This window comes from Leucopleurus acutus, assembly GCF_964270905.1.
Source record: "Leucopleurus acutus genome assembly, chromosome: 2".
Classification (NCBI taxonomy): domain Eukaryota; kingdom Metazoa; phylum Chordata; class Mammalia; order Artiodactyla; family Delphinidae; genus Leucopleurus; species Leucopleurus acutus.
In genome coordinates, this window is record NC_139143.1 from 87059903 (window position 1) to 87074275 (window position 14373).

Genomic DNA, 14373 nt, shown 5'->3' on the forward strand with positions numbered 1-14373 from the left:
AAGTAACTAATACAATATGGTATAAGCATAAGGATAAACAAATAGATCAATGGAACAGAATAGAGTCCAGATATAGGCTCACACATATATTGTTACTTGACCAATGAAAAAGACACCAGTGCAATTTGAAGGGAAAGAAAGGTCTTCGAATAAATGGTGTTGGAAGAATACAGCATCCAGATAGAAAAAAAAATAAACCTTGACTATGATACTCATACCATTCACAAAAAAATTAATTTCAAATGGATTGCAGGGGGGCTTCCTTGGTGGCGTAGTGGTTGGGAGTCCGCCTTCCAATGCAGGGGACATGGGTTTGTGCCCCGGTCCAGGAGGATCCCACGTGCCGCAGAGCAGCTGGGCCCGTGGGCCATGGCCGCTGGGCCTGTGCATCCGGAGCCTGTGCTCCGTGGCGGGAGAGGCCACAGCGGTGAGAGGCCCGAGTACAGCAAAAAAAAAAAAAAAAAAAAAAGGATTGCAGGGGACTTCCCTGATGGTCCAGTGGTAAAGAATCCACCTTCCAATACTGTGGACGCAGGTTTGATCCCCAGTCAGGGAGCTAAGATCCCACATGCCATGGGGCAACTAAGCCCGAGCGCCACAACTACTGAGCTTGCGCCTCAAGGAGAGAGCTTGCGTGCCGTACACTACAGAGCCCACGTGCCCTGGAGCTTAAGCGCCACAACTAGAGAGAGAAAACCCACACGCCACAACTAGAGAGAAGCCCACATGCCTCAGTGAAGATCCCACATGCTGCAACTAAGGCCCGACAGCCAAAAAATAATTTTTTTAAAAAATGGATTGCAGATCTAAATGTGAAATGTAAAATATAAATCTAGCTGGAAACACAGGAGACTATATGAGCTTGGAATAGGCAAAGATTTCTTAAATAAGAGCAAAAAGTACTAACCGTAAAGGAAAAAAATGATAAAGTAGATTTCATCCAAAGTTAAAACTTCTGCTCATCAAAAAACACAATTAAGAAAGTGAGGGACTTCCCTGGTGGCACAGTGGTTAAGAATCCATCTGCCAGATCCTAGAGGGGAAGATGGCGGAAGAGTAAGACGCGGAGATCACCTTCCTCCCCACAGATACACCAGAAATATATCTACACATGGAACACCTACTACAGAACACCGACTGAACGCTGGCAGAAGACCTCAGACCTCCCAAAAGGCAAGAAAGTCCCCAAGTACCTGGGTAGGGCAAAAGAAAAAAGAATAAACAGAGACAAAAGGTTAGGGACGGGACCTGCGCCAGTGGGAGGGAACTGTGAAGGAGGAAAGGTTTCCACACACTAGGAAGCCCCTTTGCGGACGGAGACTGCGAGTGGCGAAGTGGGGGGGGGGAGCTTCCATGCCGCGGAGGAGAGCGCAGCAACAGGGGTGCGGAGGGCAAAGCGGGAAGATTACCGCACAGAGGATCGGTGCCAGCCAGCACTCACCAGCCCGAGAGGCTTGTCTGCTCAGCCGCCAGGGCGGGCGGGGCTGGGAGCTGAGGCTCGGGCTTCGGTCGGAGCTCAGGGAGAGGACTGGGGTTGGCTGCGTGACCACAGCCTACAGGGGGTTAGTGCACCACGGCTAGCCGGGAGGAAGTCCGGGGGAAAGTCTGGAGCTGGAAAAGAGGCAAGAGACTTTTTCTTCCCTCTTTGTTTCCTGGTGTGCGAGGAGAGGGGATTAAGAGCACTGCTTAAAGGAGCTCCAGAGACGGGCGCGAGCTGTGGCTAACAGCGCGGACCCCAGAGACGGGCATGAGACACTAAGGCTGCTGCTGCCACCACCAAGAAGCCTGTGTGCGAGCACAGGTCACTATCCACACCTCCCTTCCGGGGAGCCTGTGCAGCCCGCCACTGCCAGGGTCCCATGACCCTGGGACAACTTCCCGGGAGAACGCACGGCGCGCCTCAGGCTGGTGCAACGTCATGCCGGCCTCTGCCGCCGCAGGCCCGCCCCCGCACTCAGTACCCCTCCCTCCCCCCGGCCTGAGTGAGCCAGAGTCCCCGAAGCAGCTGCTCCTTTAACCCCGTCCTGTCTGAGCGAACAACAGATGCCTTCCGGAGACCTACTCAGAGAGGCGGGGCCAAATCCAAAGCTGAGCCCCAGCAGCTGTGAAAACAAAGAAGAGAAAGGGAAATCTCTCCCAGCAGCCTCAGAAGCAGCGGATTAAAGCTCCACAATCAACTTGATGTACCCTGCATCTGTGGAATACATGAATAGACAACGAATCATCCCAAATTGAGGAGGTGGACTTTGAGAGCAAGATTTATGATTTTTTCCCCTTTTCCTCTTTTTGTGAGTGTGTATGTGTATGCTTCTGTGTGAGATGTTGTCTGTATAGCTTTGCTTTCATCATTTGTCCTAGGGTTCTATCTGTCCGTTTTTTGTTTTTGTTTTTCTTTAAAAATTTTTTTTCTTAATAATTATCTTTATTTTAATAACTTTATTTTATCTTACTTTATTTTAATTTTGCTTCTTTTTTTTTCCTTTCTTTCTTTCCTTCCCTCCTTCCTCCCTCCCTCCCTCCCTCCCTCCCTCCCTCCCTTCTTTCTTTCTATCTTTTTCTTTCTTTCCTTCCTTCCTTCTTTTTTCTTTCTTTCTTTCTTTCTTTCTTTCTTTCTTTCTTTTTTCTACTTCTTCTCCCTTTTATTCTGAGCCGTGTGGATGAAAGGCTCTTGGTGCTGTAGCCAGGAGTCAGTGCTGTACCTCTGCGGTGGGAGAGCCAACTTCAGAACACTGTTCCACAAGAGACCTCCCAGCTCCACATAATATCAAAAGGCGAAAAACTCCCAGAGATCTCCATCTCAACAACAGCACGCAGCTTCACTCAACGAACAGCAAGCTACAGTGCCGGACATCCTATGCCAAACAACTAGCAAGATAGGAACACAACCCCACCCATTAGCAGAGAGGTTGCCTAAAATAATAATAAGTCCACAGACACCCCAAAACACACCACCAGACGTGGACCTGCCCACCAGAAAGAAAAGATCCAGCCTCATCCACCAGAACACAGGCACTAGTCCCCTCAACCAGGAAGCCTACACAACCCACTGAAACAACTTTAGCCACTGGGGACAGACACCAAAAACAACGGAAATATGAACTTGCAGCCTGTGAAAAGGAGACCCCAAACACAGTAAGGTAAGCAAAATCAGAAAACAGAAAAACACACAGCAGAAGAAGGAGCAAGATAAAAACCCACCAGACCTAACAAATGAAGAGGAAATAGGCAGTCTACTTGAAAAAGAATTCAGAATAATGATAGTAAAGATGATCCAAAATCTTGGAAATAGAATAGACAAAATGCAAGAAACATTTACCAAGGACCTAGAAGAACTAAAGATGAAACAAGCAACAATGAACAAGACAATAAATGAAATTAAAAATACTCTAGATGTGATCAAGAGCAGAATAACTGAGGCAGATGAACGGATAAGTGACCTGGAAGATAAAATAGTGGAAATAACTACTGCAGAGCAGAATAAAGAAAAAAGAATGAAAATAACTGAGGACAGTCTCAGAGACCTCTGGGACAACATTAAACGCACCAACATTCGAATTATAGGGGTTCCAGAAGAAGAAGAGAAAAAGAAAGGGACTGAGAAAATATTTGAAGAGATTATAGTTGAAAACTTCCCTAATATGGGAAAGGAAATAGTTAATCAAGTCCAGGAAGCACAGAGAGTCCCATACAGGATAAATTCAAGGAGAAACACACCAAGACACATGTTAATCCAACTGTCAAAAATTAAATACAAAGAAAACATATTAAAAGCAGCAAGGGAAAAACAACAAATAACACACAAGGGAATCCCCATAAGGTTAACAGCTGATCTTTCAGCAGAAACTCTGCAAGCCAGAAGGGACTGGCAGGACATATTTAAAGTGATGAAGGAGAAAAACCTGCAACCAAGATTACTCTACCCAGCAAGGATCTCATTCAGATTTGATGGACAAATTAAAACCTTTACAGACAAGCAAAAGCTGAGAGAGTTCAGCACCACCAAACCAGCTCTACAACAAATGCTAAAGGAACTTCTCTAGGCAAGAAACACAAGAGACGGAAAAGACCTACAATAACGAACCCAAAACAATTAAGAAAATGGGAATAAGAACATACATATTGATAATTACCTTAAATGTAAATGGACTAAATGCTCCCACCAAAAGACACAGATTGGCTGAACGGATACAAAAACAAAACCCATATATATGCTGTCTACAAGAAACCCACTTCAGACCTAGAGACACATACAAACTGAAAGTAAGGGGATGGAAAAAGATATTCCATGCAAATGGAAACCGAAAGAAAGCTGGAGTAGCAATTCTCATATCAGACAAAACAGACTTTAAAATAAAGACTATAAAAAGAGACAAAGAAGGACACTACATAATGATCAAGGGATTGATCCAAGAAGAGGATATAACAATTGTAAATATTTATGCACCCAACATAGGAGCACCTAAATACATAAGGCAAATACTAACAGCCATAAAAGGGGAAATCGACAGTAACACATTCAGAGCAGGGGACTTTAACACCCCACTTTCACCAATGGACAGATCATCCAAAATGAAAATAAATAAGGAAACACAAGCTTTAAATGATACATTAAACAAGATGGACTTAATTGATATTTATAGGACATTCATCCAAAAACAAAAGAATACACATTTTTCTCAAGTGCTCATGGAAGATTCTGCAGGATAGATCATATCTTGGGTCACAAATCAAGCCTTGGTAAATTTAAGAAAATTGAAATTGTATCAAGTATCTTTTCCTACCACAACACTATGAGACTAGATATCAATTACAGGAAAAGATCTGTAAAAAATGCAAACACATAGTGGCTAAACAATACAGTATTTAATAACGAAGTGATCACTGAAGAAATCAAAGAGGAAATTAAAAAATACCTAGAAACAACTGACAACGGAGACACGACGACCCAAAACCTATGGGACGCAGCAAAAGCAGTTCTAAGAGGGAAGTTTATAGCAAAACAAGCCTACCTTAAGAAACAGGAAACATCTCGAATAAACAACCTAACCTTGCACCTAAAGCAATTAGAGAAAGAAGAACAAAAAAACCCCAAAGTTAGCAGAAGGAAAGAAATCATAAAAATCAGATCAGAAAGAAATGAAAGAGAAATGAAGGAAACGATAGCAAAGATCAATAAAACTAAAAGCTGGTTCTTTGAGAAGATAAACAAAATTGATAAACCATTAGCCAGACTCATCAAGAAAAAAAGGGAGAAGACTCAAATCAATAGAATTAGAAATGAAAAAGGAGAAGTAACAACTGACACTGCAGAAATACAAAAGATCATGAGATCACTACAAGCAGCTCTATGCCAATAAAATGGACAACCTGGAAGAAATGGACAAATTCTTAGAAATGCATAACCTACCAAGACTGAATCAGGAAAAAATAGAAAATATGAACAGACCAATCACAAGCACTGAAATTGAAAATGTGATTAAAAATCTTCCAACAAACAAAAGCCCAGGACCAGATGGCTTCACAGGCGAATTGTATCAAACATTTAGAGAAGAGCTAACACCTATCCTTCTCAAACTCTTCCAAAATATAGCAGAGGGAGGTACACTCCCAAACTCATTCTACGAGTCCACCATCACCTTGATACCAAAACCAAACAAGGATGTCACAAAGAAAGAAAACTACAGGCCAATATCACTGATGAACATAGATGCAAAAATCCTCAATCTACAATCCTCAAAATACTAGCAAACAGAATCCAACAGCACATTAAAAGGATCATACACCATGATCAAGTGGGGTTTATTCCAGGAATGCAAGGATTCTTCAATATACACAAATCAATCAACGTGATACACCATATTAACAAATTGAAGGACAAGAACCATATGGTCATCTCAATAGATGCAGAGAAAGCTTTCGACAAAATTCAACACCCATTTATTTAAACCCTGCAGAAAGTAGGCATAGAGGGAACTTTCCTCAACATAATAAAGGCCATATATGACAAACCCACAGCCAACATTGTCCTCAATGGTGAAAAACTGAACGCATTTCCACTAAGATCAGGAACAAGATAAGGATGCCCACTCTCACCACTCTTATTCAACATAGTTTTGGAAGTTTTAGCCACAGCAATCAGAGAAAAGGAAATAAAAGGAATCCAAATCGGAAAAGAAGAAGTAAAGTTGTCACTGTTTGCAGATGACATGATCCTATACATAGAGAATCCTAAAGATGCTACCAGAAAACTACTAGACTAATCAATGAATTTGGTAAAGTAGCAGGAGACAAAATTAATGCACAGAAATCTCTGTCATTCCTATACACTAATGATGAAAAATCTGAAAGTGAAATCAAGAAAACACTCCCATTTACCATTGCAGCAAAAAGAATAAAATATCTAGGAATAAACCTACCTAAGGAGACAAAAGACCTGTATGCAGAAAATTATAAGACACTGATGAAGGAAATTAAAGATGATACAAATAGATGGAGAGATATACCATGTTCTTAGGTTGGAAGAATCAACATTGTGAAAATGACTCTACTACCCAAAGCAATCTACAGATTCAATTCAATCCCTATCAAACAACCACTGGCATTTTTCACAGAACTAGAACAAAAAATTTCACAATTTGTATGGAAACACAAAAGACCCTGAATAGCCAAAGCAATCTTGAGAATGAAAAATGGAGCTGGAGGAATCAGGCTCCCTGACTTCAGACTATACTACAAAGCTAAATAATCAAGACAGTATGGTACTGGCACAAAAACCGAAAGATAGATCAATGGAACAGGATAGAAAGCCCAGAGATAAACCCATGCACACATGGTCACCTTATCTTTGATAAAGGAGGCAGGAATGTACACTGGAGAAAGGACAGCCTCTTCAATAAGTGGTGCTGGGAAAACTGGACAGCTACATGTAAAAGTATGAGATTAGATCACTCCCTAACACCATACACAAAAATAAGCTCAAAATGGATTAAAGACCTAAATGTAAGGCCAGAAACTATCAAACTCTTAGAGGAAAACATAGACAGAACACTCTATGACATAAATCACAGTAAGATCCTTTTTGACCCACCTCCTAGAGAAATGGAAATAAAAATAAATAAAACAAAAATAAACAAATGGGACCTAATGAAACTTCAAAGTTTTTGCACAGCAAAGGAAACCATAAACAACCAAAGACAACCCTCAGAATGGGAGAAAATATTTGCAAATGAAGCAACTGACACAGGATTGATCTCCAAAATGTATAAGCAGCTCATGCAGCTCAATAACAAAAAAACAAACAACCCAATCCCAAAATGGGCAGAAGATAAATAGACATTTCTCCAAAGAAGACCTAAATAGACATTTCTCCAAGGAAGATATACAGACTGCCAACAAACACATGAAAGAATGCTCAACATCATTAATCATTAGAGAAATGCAAATCAAAACTACAGTGAGATATCACCTCACACCGTTCAGAATGGCCATGATCAAAAAATCTAGAAACAATAAGTGCTGGAGAGGGTGTGGAGGAAAGGGAACACTGTTGCACTGCTGGTGGGAATGTGAATTGGTACAGCCACTATGGAGAACAGTATGGAGGTTCCTTAAAAACTACAAATAGAGCTACCATATGACCCAGCAATCCCACTACTGGGCATATACCCTGAGAAAACCATAATTCAAAAAGAGTCATGTACCAAAATGTTCATTGTAGCTCTATTTACAATAGCCCGGAGATGGAAACAACCTAAGTGTCCATCATCGGATGAATGGATAAAGATGTGGCACATATATACAACGGAATATTACTCAGCCATAAAAAGAAACAAAATTGAGCTATTTGTAATGAGGTGGATGGAACTAGAGTCTGTCATACAGAGTGAAGTAAGTCAGAAAGAGAAAGACAAATACCGTATACTAACACATATATATGGAATTTAAAGGAAAAAAATGTCATGAAGAACCTAGAGGTAAGACAGGAAAAAAGACACAGACCTACTAGAGAATGGACTTGAGGAAATGGGGAGGGGGAAGGGTAAGCTGTGACAAAGCAAGAGATTGGCATGTGCATATATACACTACCAAACGTTAAATAGATAGCTAGTGGGAAGCAGCCGCATAGCACAGGGAGATCAGCTCGGTGCTTTGTGACCACCTAGAGGGGTGGGATAGGGAGGGTGGGAGGGAGGGAGACGCAAGAGGGAAGAGATATGGGAACATATGTATATATATAACTGATTCACTTTGTTATAAAGCAGAAACTAACACACCATTGTAAAGCAATTATACTCCAATAAAGATTAAAAAAAAAAAAAAAGAATCTCTCTCCCAGTGCAGGGGACACAGGTTCGATCCCGGGTCCGGGAAGACCCCACATGTCACAGAGCAACTAAGCCCGAGCACCACAACTACGGAGCCTGCGCTCTAGAGCCTGCAAGCCACAAGCACTGCGCCTGCGTGCCACAACAACTTAAGTCCACGTGCCTAGAGCCTGTGTTCCACAGCAAGAGAAGCCACCACAATGAGAAGCCTGCTGACGGCAACGAAGAGTAACCCCCACTCGCCGCAACTAGAGAAAGCCCCCGCGCAAAGCAGTGAAGACCCAGCACAGCCAAAAATAAATAAATAATAAATATTTTGAAATAAATATATCTGCAAAGAATTTTTAACCAGCTTGTACAAAGAACTCTTACAGGGGCTTCCCTGGTGGCGCAGTGGTTGAGAGCCCGCCTACCGATGCAGGTGACACGGGTTCTTGCCCCGGCCCGGGAAGATACCACATGCCGCGGAGCGGCTGGGCCCGTGAGCCGCGTCCGGAGACTGCGCGGCCGGAGCCTGAGTGGCCGGAGCCTGCGCGACCGGAGCCTGTGATCCGCAACGGGAGAGGCCACAACAGTGAGAGGCCCGCGTACGGCAAAAAAAAAAAAAAAAAAAAAGAACTCTTACAACTCAATAATAAGACCACTCAGCTTTTAAAAAATAGGCAAAACGTTTTCACAAACACTTTGCAAAGAAGATATACAAATGGCCAAGAAATTGAATGGAAAGACGCTCAACATCATAAGTCATCAGGGAAATTCAAATCAAAAACACCATGAGATAATACCACACACCCACAAGAATGACGAACAGTACCAAGTGCTGAGAGGCTATGAAGCTACTGGAGCTTTTATATATTGCAGGTGAGTGTATAAAATGGCACAACCTCTTTTGAAAACTTTTTGGCTGTTGCAACTAAAGTTAAACATAAACCTACCCTATGACCAAGCAATTGCACTCTTAGGCACACAAGAAAAATGAGAGCAGACGTCCACAAAAAGGACTTGTTCAAGAATAAAACACCTTCTTCATTACACCAAAAAGTTGAAATAATCCAAATATTCATCAATAGGAGAATGGATAAACAAATTATAGATTCATACAAATAAAAAGAGCAACCTACTGATACACGCAACTACCTGGATAAATCTTAAAATCACTACATTGTGTAACGATTCCAAGCACAGAGAGTATATACTATGTAATTCTATTTATATGAAGTTTGAGAACAAATAAAAGCATCAGATGGTAACTAGACTTATTTTGGTTATCATTTCACAATATACAAATATTCAGATGCACAAGTGTTGTACACCTGAAACTAATATGTTACATGTCCATTATACCTCAGTAATAAAAAACAAACAAAAACAAAAGGAAACAATGTTTACCTCTGGAGGTGGATATTGGCTGGGAATGTGCACAAGAAAACTCTCTGTATGACACCTCTGCTCCACATCCATCATTACAGTCATTCTACCTCTGAACCATACCTAGAATCATCTTCTTCTCATGATCTCCCCTGTCCTCACCCTAGGACAAGTCTCACTGTCTCTGATGTGCAGGCCACAAGGACACTGTGCCTGAAGACTGAATGGGAGGACAAGAGCCCCCAGAGACTCATCAGATATGAGTGTTGTTCTTCTCAATGTGAATGAGCCATTACCACAAAACTTCCATTCCTACTGACCCAGAATTTTAACTGATTTTCTTTTGTGCTTCAGTCGGTTTTTACAATATTTCCAGTGCCTTAACTATAAAAAATGACATTGGTTCTATGGGAAAATGTATTCTGATTTTCAACAATTGATTAAAATTGATTAACTTTTTAGAACCCAGTCGTTTCTTCATTGGAGATTTTCCTCTTGTTTTTTATGGTATTTTTAAGTATCTCTAAATCTTTTTAATGGGTTTATATTCTGTATTTCCAATCATCTTTGAAAATCACGAAGGGCAGGCTCTTCCATTACTTGTGTTTGTGTGTTAGAGCATGGCTTGCACCACTGGATGCACAGGAAGCACAGCTGAAATGGAGCAGGACCCTATGGTCCTCCCCCTACCCCCATGTCCTCTGCCTGCCTTTTGTCTGTAGAAAAGCTTTAGTCAAAGTTGAGCCCGTATATACTCACTTGCAAATCTGCAGTTAGCTTAAACAGAGAAAATTTGAGTCAAGGTTTAAAACGTTTTACAAGTAATTTAAAAACAACATAAAACATATTTGCCAGGTGTAAAAGTAATTAATTACAAAACACAAAGTAGTAGAGCATTAAAATTACATTTTACAATATTAAGTTTTAAAAGTAATTCTTGTATTGTTCTGAAATTGTAAAACTGATTCAGTAGGGAGAGATTAATATTCAGTTTATAAAAGTATTCATCAGTTTTCCTATAACTAGGCATCTCTAACACATCCAAAATTATCCAAGTAATTCATTTATAAGTTAAAATTCCCATATGTAAAATGGTTGCATTAAAACACTCTTTTCAGAATTTTATTTTTAAAGGTATTATTATAGTATAAGTTCACATTTATAACTGAAAATCTTTTTTCTTAATTTATTTATTTTTGGCTGCATTGGGTCTTTGTTGCTGCACGTGGGCTTTCGCTAGGTGCGGCGAGTGGGGGCTACTCTTCGTTGTGGTGTGCAGGCTTCTCATTGCGGTGGCTTCTCTTGTTGTTGGAGCACAGGCTCTAGGTGCGTGGGCTTCAGTAGTTGGGGCACGTGGTCTCAGTAGTTGTGGATTGCGGGCTCTAGAGCGCAGGCTCGGCACTTGTGGCACACGGGCTTAGTTGCTCCGCAGCATGTGGGATCTTCCCGGAACAGGGCTCGAACCTGTGTCCCCTGCACTGGCAGGTGGATTCTTAACCACTGCACCACCAGGGAAGCCCTATAACTGAAAACTTTTATGAAAGATATCAGTCTTTAAAAAGTTACAGGTCCAAAGAATGTTGATACTAATATTAATTAGGGTTGTCTAAACAGCTGTAAAAAGCAAAATTAAAAACTCAATAGCACAAACAAAATAGCAATTTACTTATCTCTCATGTAAGAGTCCAAGATTAATAGATCCAGATTAGAATATCCCGTCATTTAGGGCCCCAATCTGACGGTGGACCTACTTCAATACATAGTTCCCAAAGGTCTCTCTGGTTATCATTATTCTAGGCTACAGGAAAGAAGAGTGGGCAGAAGTCCAGGGCAAACCATTGCCTTTTAAATGGGTTAGACAGAACTTAGTGAGAACTTAGTCATATGGCCACGTGCAGCTGCAAGGGAAACTGGGAAATACTGTTGCTATTTGGGCAGCCCCATCCCAGCTACAGTCCTATAATGCTGTAATATGAGGAAAACAGATTTTAATGAAAAGTTAGCATTGTCTGACACCCCTCTAGCCACTAGAATTCTGTGTTCATCCTTCTCCTGATATGCTCATCCCCACCCCAAGGAAGACAACTCCAAATTCATCCAGGTGCTGCATCCAGCTCAAATTCTGGGATCTCTGGGTGACTTGCAATCATCTCCCTCAGACTCAGATTGGCTTTTTGTGGTCCAGCAACTCATTAACTCAAAGGAAGTCACTAACTTCTCCAACACCCAATAAACCATGGTCTAATAGAAACAGGATGATTATATGAGAACTTCTTGTTCTTTAGTATTCGGTGGCCCTTCCACTGCCATAAATTTTGGGGAGGGATAAGAAGAGAGGTTAATATTTTTGAAATCTCAAGGGAGATGCATTTAGGTAACTGGAAAAAACAAAACAAAACAAACCCCTGCTTTTTCTTTCTAGGAGAAAGTAGCCTTAGACAGCAGAAAAGATATTTGGTGACAAATGACATTCTATTTCATGGTATTTGATGGTGAGGACACTAGTTAAATAAGGGATTTCTGGAGCAAAGTGAGAAGAGAATCCAGAACAAAAGTAAATAGGAGCTTTTATTTTTAAAGAAAAATATGAACTTTTTGATTAGCTTGTCTTAAGATGACTATTGAGAGATTAATGACATTTTGATAATAAGAACCATATCAAAAAGACAGAACCACATCAAAAAACAAAAACACTTTTTTTAATTACTGAAAAAAATATATAACTCTATCCTTAAGCTTCTTTCCCTTTATTCTCCCATTAGGATATGTTGATGTCCTGTGTTCCCCACGGTGTGTGTGCATGTGTGTGTGTGTTCATATAATTCAACCATATTTTGAACAGGAGACTTCCTGATGAAGCCAAATGATTTCCCAAACCAAAGATCTATTTTTTTTTTTTTTTTTTTGTGGTCCGCGGGCCTCTCACTGTTGTGGCCTCTCCCGTCGCAGAGCACAGGCTCCGGACGCGCAGGCTCAGCGGCCATGGCTCACGGGCCCAGCCGCTCCGCGGCATGTGGGATCTTCCCAGACCGGGGCACGAACCCATGTCCCCTGCATTGGCAGGCGGACTCTCAACCACTGCGCCACCAGGGAAGCCCCCAAAGATCTATTTTTAAACATATTTTAAAGTAGTTCAAATAAGGCAATAGCTAAAAGCAGTTCAACTAAAGTGTAAACTGTAAAGGCAGGAGTTAGGCAAAGAAAAGGGATGCAACAGAGAGATGAGAAATGGACAAAGGACTTGTGGCTAAATAAGATGTAAAAATATTCTCATAAAGGAGACTATATATAGTGATTGAAGCCCGGGCCTGAAGCCAGACTGCCAGGTGTACCTACCTGTCTTTTCACTTACTTGCAAGTAAGTAACAACTTGATAGTACTTACTTGAAAGTACAAGTACTTTTTCTTACTTGATAGTACTTTCTCCATGGGGTTGTCGAGAGGATTATATGTGTGCATTCCCAAAAGATATGATCCATTCCCATTGTATCTTTTGCACCATATAAGGTAAACCCTTGAGAAATAACCCATTGGCCTGGGAAGGATACTTTCGGGGTGAGGTCACTAAGTTAAAACCAGGTCAGTAAGTCAAAACCCAGTGCTGGAATTATTGGCATCAAATCATCTTCAGCAAGGTTGACTCAGGGGGTAGTATAAGGTGCACAGAGATGCATGGCATCTGTCACAACCCAGCTCTCCCAGAACCCCTTACACCTGTCAAAATAGACTCCTGGGTTGAATAAGCCCCGATTCTGACCCAGTGTATGAAATCCTATATCCATTACATTGGTCTTTGCTGAATGATTTGAAAAATTTGTTACATTTTAAAAGTGGATATTTTGTGTTTGTAATCACACAGGTAGCTGTGTGAGGAAAGTTCTTTTTCGCAGTATTTTTATTTTTTTGAAATTATCTGTTTGTGTGTCAGTCTTCTCTACTAAACTATAAGCTCCTCTAAGTAGGAAACTTAATCCCCTCACTCCCCACTGTACCCCAGCGCCCAGCTCAGTGCATGGGTATTTTACAGTAAATTTCTTCCCGTAGCACGGAACCAAAGATCCGATTTGTGGGGTTGGGGGTTGGCTTGGAGAGGTGGACGAGGGGCCGGGATGTGTTCTGACAGATCTCCTGAAAGACATGTTCTCCGCTTAAGCTTTTGAGCAAGACTTGCTTCGGGGCTGTTGGTGACAGTTTCCCTTCACCAGTAGGTGCTTGTCACTATAAGACAACACCAGGAAGTTAAAAGTGAATGGGAAGGGCGGGTGATGGAGATTCCGGCCCCTAGGGTCTCCCCGAGAGTATCTGAGAGTGCCGGCAACTGCAGGTGAAACACAGAGAGGTCATAGGGTTAATTATTTCTGCCCAGAGCAGGTTTGGCCCACGTTTTCTCCCCTCTGTGGGGGTAATGGGCGCTGCTGAGTGGGCGGTGTGTTGGCTGAAAGGAGGTGGAGCTGAACAGCCCCTCCACATTGGTTGTTGCTGCTGTTTGTACTTTGTTGTTTTGCATTTCTTTGCAAAGAGCTGAAAGTGCAGTGCCCTCCAGATCGCAGCTGAAGGATCTGCCAGTGTTGGGGCAAAGGCAGCGAGGTCGGGCACCGCAGCAGAGCTCTCAGCTCTGGGTCTCAGCTCTGGGTCTTCCAGGCACAGGGCTCACCCATCCAAGGTGTAGTAGTTCCTGGTG

The 14373-nt window shown here is 41.8% G+C and overlaps 1 protein-coding gene across 4 annotated transcripts in view; it reads left to right on the plus strand.

Annotated features, from left to right (window-relative positions):
• Positions 1-14201: 14201 nt before the first annotated feature.
• Positions 14202-14373, plus strand: part of LOC309976820 (flavin-containing monooxygenase 5) — a 28668-nt gene continuing 28496 nt past the window's right edge. The window contains exon 1 of one of the 4 annotated variants that reach the window (XM_082862600.1): positions 14202-14279. The gene's annotated coding sequence lies outside the window, so the exon portion shown is untranslated. Of the gene's footprint in view, positions 14358-14373 lie in introns of all 4 variants that reach the window. The other 3 variants (XM_082862601.1, XM_082862602.1, XM_082862603.1) reach the window with 3 other exon arrangements.